We start from the raw sequence: 9,376 nt of genomic DNA, 5'->3' as shown, positions 1-9,376 counted from the left end.
CACCACTTATTTTATATATATATATATATATATATATATATATATATAACATTTTGAGTTCAATATACATATTCAAGTGAATTGCCAGAGAGATCTTTTTTAAAAAACAAGAAATCTGCTTATTCCACTCATCTACACCCTCTTACCCAGTTTAAAATGTGTTGGTGGGTCTGCATCACTCTTAGGATCAAGGCAAAATTCCTTATTGCATCTCTAAACCCATCCCACCCCAGGCACTCCCAGGTCACCTCCTCATCATTCTCTTTGCTCCAGGAACCCTGGCCTCCTTCTGTTCCCTCAAACTCACCAGGCTTCCCTTCCTGCCACAGGACCTTTGCCCATGCTGCTCCCACTGTCTAGAATGTTTTCCCCATCATCTTTCCTCCTCTCTACTTCCTAACTCCTGCTCATCCTATATTTCCTCAGGGAAGCTCTCCCCATCGACCTAGAGTAGATCAAGTCCTTCCATTAGAGGGATTTGGGGTACCAGGTTACCTCTCCTTGAAGCACATTTGTATTCTATTTGTGTGATTATTTTGTAGTATTTGAATTGTAAGTTCTAGGATGTCAAAGGCACTGCTTGCATTTAGTAATCAGCATTGCTAGCATCTACCTTAGAGCTTTGTACTTAGCAAGGCCTTACTTATGTATTTTGGAATATTAACAAATGAATGAATAATTAATAGGTGCCTCTGACCTAGACTGTAGCCCAGGGCTCATCCTCGGCTCAAAGGTAAGAATCCCAGAGTTGTGTCTATACTGCCCAGGGCAGCTCCTTACCTTAGCCAAGGATATCAAAAAGGCCTCATACATTTTTTTTCCATCCAACAAAGATTTATTTAGTCCTCGTGTACTTGGTATTTTCTAACAGCTGGGGTTTTAGTGGTAGACCAAAAAAAAATCTTTGCTTTCATGGAACTAATATTCTGGTTGAGGTGGATGGTATATAATAAATAAATAGTCAAATACTGTCTAGTGGAAGAAAACCAAAACAGGGAAAGTGGAATCAAGTGGGGAATGGATGACCACTTTTGCTAGAGTGGCTAAGGAGGCCTCTCTGATGAGGCGGCACCAAAACAGAGACTTGTAGAAAGTGACAGAGCCTAGAGAAAAGCATTCTAGGCAGAGGGACGGGCAGGGGCCACGATCCTGAGTAAGGAGCAGCCTCCCCTCATCCGCCAAGGGGCAGGAGGCCCATATGCCTGGAGCAGTGAGTCGGGGGACTGGGCAAGGATGGCACAGGGTGCTGGGGGTCACACCCCAGTACATAACGCTGAGGAGGCTGACAGCTACAAACGGTTGTTACTGTGCTTAACCTGTTTGAGGTTCTGCTGGAAGCCTGCGCTCGTAGACAATGGAGGGGGAAATGAGTCTGCTTGTGCCCACTCACCAGTACCCTTGCGTGGGTCAAGCAGGTCCCTGCTGCCACACTCACTTAGGGTACTTTGCTGTGGAAGTGCGTCTGGCTTCAGAATCATTGTTTACAAAACGGAAGCACTTTCTGAATCCAGCCTTCCTCCTTCTCCACTTTCCTGTGCCAACCTTGTGATTATGTGTGTGGAGTGAACTGGAGAAGGCAACCAGGAGACTAAGAGAAATCCGCAGAAACTATGAGGCCCCGAGGAAGGAGCCTCTCCAGATGCTCTAGCTCAGAACACCTCGTGATCAAGTGAGCATCGGCATTACCCGGAGCAAGTGTGGAAGCACAGGGGGCCGGGCCCCACCCCCAGAGTTTCAGATCAGCAGGCTTTCCTCCAGCCCCACCGGTGGCCACTCCCTTCTACACTCATGCGCGTGTTCATGACCCATGCAGGACACCCCCTGCCTGCCCAGGTCTCTTGCAAGTTATATTATCTCAGTCCACAGCGCCCTCTCCTGACTTCTCTGTGGGTCTGCTTCTGCGCGTGGGAGTCCTAGCTTGTGTCTGCCCAGAGTTCTCCCTGACTGCCCTCTCCCCAGCCAGCATCCGAGGAATTGCTGATCACTCCCTAGTGGGCCTTTTCAGCACGTGTTTCAAGAGGCTGTTTAGCATGGAAATTCAGAGACCTGGTCCCAGATGGCCAGACTCAGGCTTGCCTATCAAAATTTCTGTGGCATTGACCTCAATTTCCTCATTTTTAACTGGTCAGAGAGGTCCCCCCAGCCTCAATTTCTATTGTTCCTTTGCCTCACTTATAATAGAATAATTTAATATTATTTATTTACAATATTATTATAATATAATATAATGTAATGTGGAGATAAAGATAGCTTACTCTTCATGGATTTGCTAGGAGGATTCAGTGAGTTAATCTGCCTTCAGAGCAGTGCCTGATGCATAGTAAATTTTGAGTTAATCTTAGCTCTAGCTATTCTGGGGCCATTCTGGTGAATGTTCCAACTGTTAAACCCTTCTTATTTGTATCCAAGGTGCTCTGGACAGTTCTTAACAGAATCACCTGGGTACTTGTTAAAGGAGCATTCCTTCTTTACCTCATAACTCTTGGATCATAATCTGAGGGGGTGAGTGAAGCTCTGGATTCTGCAGTTTTTACCAGCATCTCTGGGTGACTTTTTCTCTGCTGGGTAATTCTGATGCACAGCACGGCTTGAGAACAAGAGCTTGAATTGACGAAGCCTGGGTCTGAATCCACTTGAGGCATCTGTTGTAGAGTGGCCTTGAGCAAGGCACTTCCCTGGGACCCCAGGAACCTTGTATATTAAAGTGGTACAGAGGCTGCAGCCACCAGACTGTCGTGACCAGCACATGGAGCCTTCAGCCTGGGCCTGGCATGCCAGGAGTGCTCTACGACTTCCCGTGGGGACTGCTGGCTTTTCTGACTCCTCCAGAAGACTGACTTCCTACCAAGCTGGCACCAGACGAGGCCCCATGTCAGCACAGTCAGAACTGGACTTGGATGCACCCAGGTTCTAACGGGTTAGCTCCTCCCTGGGTTCCCATCTGTCATCATGGCCCTCTTCTTTCTCTTCTTTCCTTCAGCCCAGGGTTATAGGCATCCTGTCTGTAAGGACTCAGGTGGGGAGCTGGGATGGGTAAGGGCAGAACTGATTTCATAGAGGAAACAGGACTACTTCCATTATAAGTGCCTTCTTAAGAAAAAGCATGCTTTTTTCATGTTTGAACTATACTTATTCGTTTCAAGTTGTTTGAGAGTGTAAACCATTAATGCCAAGTGCTGGGTATAAGAGAATGAATGAATGAATGAAGCCATACACAGGTGGAAGTCCTCACCGCGGAAGGGAAGGCAGTTGCGCAGAGAGTGGGTGGCAGCAGAGCTCGGCTTGAAAGACACACGTGGGACTGGGGGGAAAAGCGCTCTTCCTCCCACCTTCACTGACTCTTCGGCTACCTAGTCATCCACCAGTCTCAAAGGGCTTGAGAACGTGAGACCTGAAATCTCTCTCTTTCCCCATGCTTTTGGAGGGTGTATGTTTCTTTAGTTCCCTTGATGCTCTATTTGAAATTTTTCAACCTAGTCTCAGGCTGCTCTAAGAAAAGGAAACTTCTCTATATTTCAATAAAGAGCAATATTCACTTAATATTGACTTTTTCTCCTACGGTGCTTTAGAGATCACAAAACTGAGGCAAGAAATAGATGGACCCCAGGCCGAGCAGCTGGTGTCTGTGCCTTGTGGACAGATACTCAAAGATGAAGATAATAACAGGAGTGAGGAAGAGTGGAGCCCTGCCTAGATAAGAGACAAAGAGATCACATATTTCTCATTCTCCAGGTCAAAGAGACCTTTCCAACTACACATGCATAAAAAGGGAGGAGTGCCACCCCCATAGTAGGTGATGTCAACCTCCCCATCGGCCTCACTGCTAGAATCCATCTGTAGGAGCACACACACAGGGGAGGACCCTGAGAAAAAATAAATGTGGACTCAGAGCCAGGCAAAGCGAGATGATTGGCCAGAGGAAACCTGGAAGAAATACCCCATATTAGTGATTCAAACTACCTCGAGGGCGCAAACTCTCTGAACCTGTCCATGTGAGTCTATTTGTGATCTTTTCTCCTCCACTTTACTTGTTTCACCAGTTTCCATCTCTTTGTGAAAATTCATTTCTACAAAGCCAATGCACCAATGTGATCACAATGGTGTGATCACTCACCTAGAGCCAGACATTAAGGAGTGAGAAGTCAAGTGGGCCTTAGGAAGGATCACTTCAAACAAAAGCTAGTTGAGGTGATGGAATTCCAGCTGACCTATTTCAAATCCTAAAAGATGATGCTGTGAAAGTGTTGCACTCAGTATGTCAGCAAATTTGGAAAACTCAGCAGGGGCCACAGGACTGGAAAAGGTCAGTTTTCATCCCAATCCCAAAGAAAGGTAGTGCCAAAGAATGTTCAAAGTACCGCACAATTGCACTCATTTCACATGCTAGCAAAGTAATGCTTAAAATTCTCCAACCTAGATTTCAACAGTATGTGAACCGAGGACTTCCAGATATTCAAGCTGGATTTAGAACAGGCAGAGGAATCAGAGATCAAATTGCCAACATCTGTTGGATCATAGAAAAATCTAGAAAATTCCAGAAAATCATCTACTTCTGCTTCATTGACTATGCTAAAGCATTTGACTGTGTGGATCATAACAAACTGGAAAATACTTAAAGAGATGGGAATACCAGACCACCTCACCTGCCTCCTGAGAAACCTGTATGCAGGTCAAGAAGCAACAGTTAGGACATTACATGGAACAAAGGACTGGTTCCAAACTGGGAAAGGAGTACGTCAAGTCTGTATTTTGTCACCCTGCTTATTTCATTTCTATGCAGAATACATCATGCGAAATGTTGGGCTGGATGAAGCACAAGCTGGCATCAAGAGTGCTGGGAGAATTATCAATTATCTCAGATATGCAGATGACATCAGCCCTACAGCAGAAAGTGAAAAGGAACTAAAGAGCCTCTTGATGAAGGTGAAAGGGGAGAGTGAAAAAACTGGTTTAAAACTCAATATTCAAAAAATGAAGATCACGGCATCCAGTCCCATTACTTCAAGGCAAATAGATAGGGAAACAATGGAAACAGTGAGAGACTATTTTCTTGGGCTTCAAAATCACTGCAGATGGTGACTGCAGCCATGAAATTAAAAGATGCTTACTCCTTGGAAGAAAAGCTATGATCAACCTAGATAGCATATTAAAAAGCAGAGACATTACTTTGCCAACAGCAGTCTGTCTAGTCAGAGCTATGGTTTTTCCATTAGTCATGTATGGATGTGAGAGTTGAACCATAAAGAAGGCTGAGTGCTGAAGAATTGATGCTTTTGAACTGTGGTGTTGGAGAAGACTCTTGAGAGTCCCTTGGACTACAAGGAGATCAAACCAGTCAATCCTAAAGGAAATTAGTCCTGAATGTTCATTGGAAGGACTGATTCTGAAGCTGAAGCTCCAGCACTTTGGCCACCTGATACGAAGAACTGACTCATTGGAAAAGATTCTGATGCTGGGAAAGATGAAGGCAGGAGAAGGGGATGACAGAGGTCGAGATGGTAGGATGGCACCACCGACTCAACGGACTTGAGTTTGAGCAAGCTCTGGGAGATGGTGAAGGACAGCACAGCCTGGCGTGCTGCATGGGGTCGCAGAGAGTCAGACATGACTGAGTGACTGAGCAACTACAACAATGGGCCAGGCTCTTGTTGCTGGCCCTAGTCTAGCGGCTAGGATTCGTCAGCCTCACTGCTGCAGCCAGGCTTCGGTCTCTGGCCCGGGGAACTGAAATCCTGCTTCAAGGCGCTGCAGGCCAAGGCCACCCAAGATCAAAACCTGCCTCCACTAGCCATCCCTATGCCCAGGTATAAGATACCCCTAGAACCCAGCACCAGCATTGACTCCCAGCCCAAACTCCAGCAGCAGTGCTGAATGATCTGATTTGAGACTGTTATGATGAGTCATCCTAGCTTTATCATCAGAAACTGAGGGAAATAGGAAGGAAGTGGCCTGTCCATCCTGCCCAGCCAACCCTGGCACAGCCTAGACCAGAACTCAGGTGTAGAAATCACATCTCTGATGATCCACCATAGTGAAGGGCCTGGGGGAGAGGCCTGGTACTGGAAACACCAAAAGTGGGAATTTGAAGAGACAAGAATTTCAAGGGACTTGCTCTGAGTCCAGGATCTGGCTCCTGGCTAAAACTTGTGACCTTCAAGCCACAGTTTCCATCTGTAAAAAGGGAGGAGGAAGGTTATAGCTGCTTAGCAGGGTTGTTGGGATTAGGTAGGACCACATGTACAGGGCTTTAGCCCACTGCAGGGACTAGGAAATGTTTGTACCCCTTGCCCCCTACTCCCAAACCAAGGATGGCCCCCATGCTCACCATCCTCCATCTCTGCCCACTACAGCCTTGCCGCTTTGGCAGCAAGAAGATCATTCTGTATTGAAGGGAGAACATGAATCAAAGAGCCAAAAACAGCTTCTTTGTCCCCCAAATTTTTCAAGAAACAAACATCTTAAGTTCTCAATTGCTTTCTCCCTGGCGCACCCTGAGTGGCTTCCTGAAGAATGAATGACAAAGCTGATTGCTGCTTCACAGAGAGGAGGCAGAAAAGGAAAACAGGACGCACACTCTAAGGCTTTTCATGTGTCAGTGACTTAGCAGAGAGAGCTGCAAACTAAGAGCCTACTGGGATTCTGCTTCCAGAGCTTCTGGGTCTTCATCTTGCTCATTTAAATTCTGCATTTCAGCCCACTCTGCCTCTATTGATTGGCTTCAGTCTGACTTTTCTAATCTGAGTAGTACTAATTGGCCCAGAAGGACTGCTGCAAGTTAGGTACTCTTCAGGGCTGCTACCCTTCGGGGACTTCAACCAAAGATGGTGCAGAAAAACCACAGTTTTGGAGACAGACAGGCATGGGTCCCTCTCTGCATGACCTTGGGCAATACCATGCTCCTCTGAACTTCGGGTTCCCACCTATAAGATAAGACGTTGGTAACTTTCTAAGATCATTGTAGGGGTAAACAAGGTGAGATGTGATGGCACAAGGAGGCAGAGATTTTTGTACATAAGCCCCTGCATTCTCACAAAAAGATTTTATTATGCCAAAGAAAATATATGAGGGCTGAAATGCTAGGTATCGCCAATGGCTCCGTGAGCAACACGACACGGGTGACATCTGTTGTCAAATTCCAGAGATTCACTACTTCCTCTAGGTCATTACAAATCCAGCCCTTGTTCCTGCGGTCTAAATTGAGAAAATAAAATATGAACACGGTGTCTGGAAAATGACTTTGAATTTCAGCACTTAGATTAGAAGGCAGGTTCAATTCTCTGGCTTTGAATGTTGGTGTTTCTCTTGGTTATAACAAATAAATATGCGGAGACGAAACTGATCAACCATTTCATTGCTTTTAAGAAAACGATGAGATGAACGGCTGCCCTAAATCAGTGTGTCACCGCATTTAATTTGATGATGTTGTTTAGAAACTCTATGTACTGTTTTCTGGGCCAAAACATATCAACCATTCATGAGAAGAAAACCAAAAGACAAATGACCAATTCCCTGTAAAGCGGGAAATTATGGTGGCGGTTGATTGTAAGCACAGACTCCATTCCCAGGGGAGGGGCTTGGACTCCAGCAGAACAATACAAAGAAAGGCCTTCAGTGCTCCGAGGCTGAGCCTGGATCCAGAGACCTGGGACAGGAGACCTCCTGCTGCCTAGGTTCCTTGGTCTGGGGCAGGTCACTCCCCTGCCTGAGGGGTCTATTGTCTCTCCCATTTCACCTGTTCCTGGGCGCCCCGAGGCTCCACTGAGGGATATCTGTCAGAAGTGGGATTTTACTCCTCAGATGTCATTTATCTTCACAAACCTCATGAGCTTGTGACCTGGGCACATGCCCAAGTCCTCAGAGCAAAGAAGAGAGGCTGAGATTAGAACTCTAGTCTGCTGTCTCTATGAATTGTAAGGAACCATGACAAGCGCTATTATAAATGTTATGGTTGTCAGGAGGTTGTAGCCAACATAGAAAGGCATTAATTAATTAATTAACAGATATTTATTGTATAGTATGATCTGGGCACTGTTCCAGACATCAGTAAAAAAAAACAGCCGGGGAGATGGACAATAGCGAGTAAATAAATTAATTTGGAAGGTGCTAATTGCTGTAAAGACAGTAGAAGGTGTATTTTCAGTAATGGGAGGTGAGGGTTAGCAAATTTAAGCTGAGGTCAGGGAAGACATCTCTGAGCAAGTGATTTCTGAATACAGACCACAGGGAGTGGGCTGTGGAGGACTATTGGGAGGTCCAGGTATCAGAATTAGTAAGAGCAAAAGCCCAGGGAGGGACTGTCTTGTCCTGCTGAGGTTCAAGAAGAGGCAGAGTGACTGTAACTTGGTAAGAAAGTGCTGGAAGACAACAGCAGAGTTGGAGTAGGTCCCATTATGAGGCTTTGTAGAGAAGGAAGAGAGAGGATGAGAGGGACAGAGCAAATCGACAAAGTAGGTGATTAGATGGTTAATCCCATTCAGATCAGATCAGATCAGTCACTCTGTCATGTCCGACTCTTTGCGACCCCATGAATCGCAGCACGCCAGGCCTCCCTGTCCATCACCAACTCCCGGAGTTGACTGAGACTCACGTCCATCAAGTCAATGATGCCATCCAGCCATCTCATCCTCTGTCGTCCCCTTCTCCTCCTGCCCCCAATCCTTCCCAGAATCAGAGTCTTTTCCAATGAGTCAACTCTTCGAATGAGGTGGCCAAAGTACTGGAGTTTCAGCTTTAGCATCATTCCTTCCAAAGAAATCCCAGGGCTGATCTCCTTCAGAATGGACTGGTTGGATCTCCTTGCAGTCCAAGGGACTCTCAAGAGTCTTCTCCAACACCATAGTTCAAAAGTATCAATTCTTCAGAACTCAGCCTTCTTCACAGTCCAACTCTCACATCCATACATGACCACAGGAAAACCCATAGCCTTGACTAGACGAACCTTTGTTGGCAAAGTAATGTCTCTGCTTTTCAATATGCTATCTAGGTTGGTCATAACTTTCCTTCCAAGGAGTAAGCATCTTTTAATTTCATGGCTGCAGTCACCATCTGCAGTGATTTTGGAGCCCAGAAAAATAAAGTCTGACACTGTTTCCACTGTTTCCCCATCTATTTGCCATGAAGTGGTGGGACCGGATACCATGATCTTCGTTTTCTCAATGATGAGCTTTAAGCCAACTTTTTCACTCTCCACTTGCACTTTCATCAAGAGGCTTTTGAGTTCTTCTTCACTTTCTACCATAAGGGTGGTGTCATCTGCATATCTGAGGTTATTGAGATTTCTCCTGGCAATCTTGATTCCAGCTTGTGTTTCTTTCAGTCCAGCGTTTCTCATGATGTACTCTGCATATAAGTTAAATAAACAGGGTGACAATATACA

The sequence above is a fragment of the Bison bison genome, unplaced genomic scaffold (genome assembly GCF_000754665.1).
Source record: "Bison bison bison isolate TAMUID 2011002044 unplaced genomic scaffold, Bison_UMD1.0 scf7180017864063, whole genome shotgun sequence".
Taxonomy (NCBI): domain Eukaryota; kingdom Metazoa; phylum Chordata; class Mammalia; order Artiodactyla; family Bovidae; genus Bison; species Bison bison.
This window is presented reverse-complemented; position numbering follows the sequence as displayed.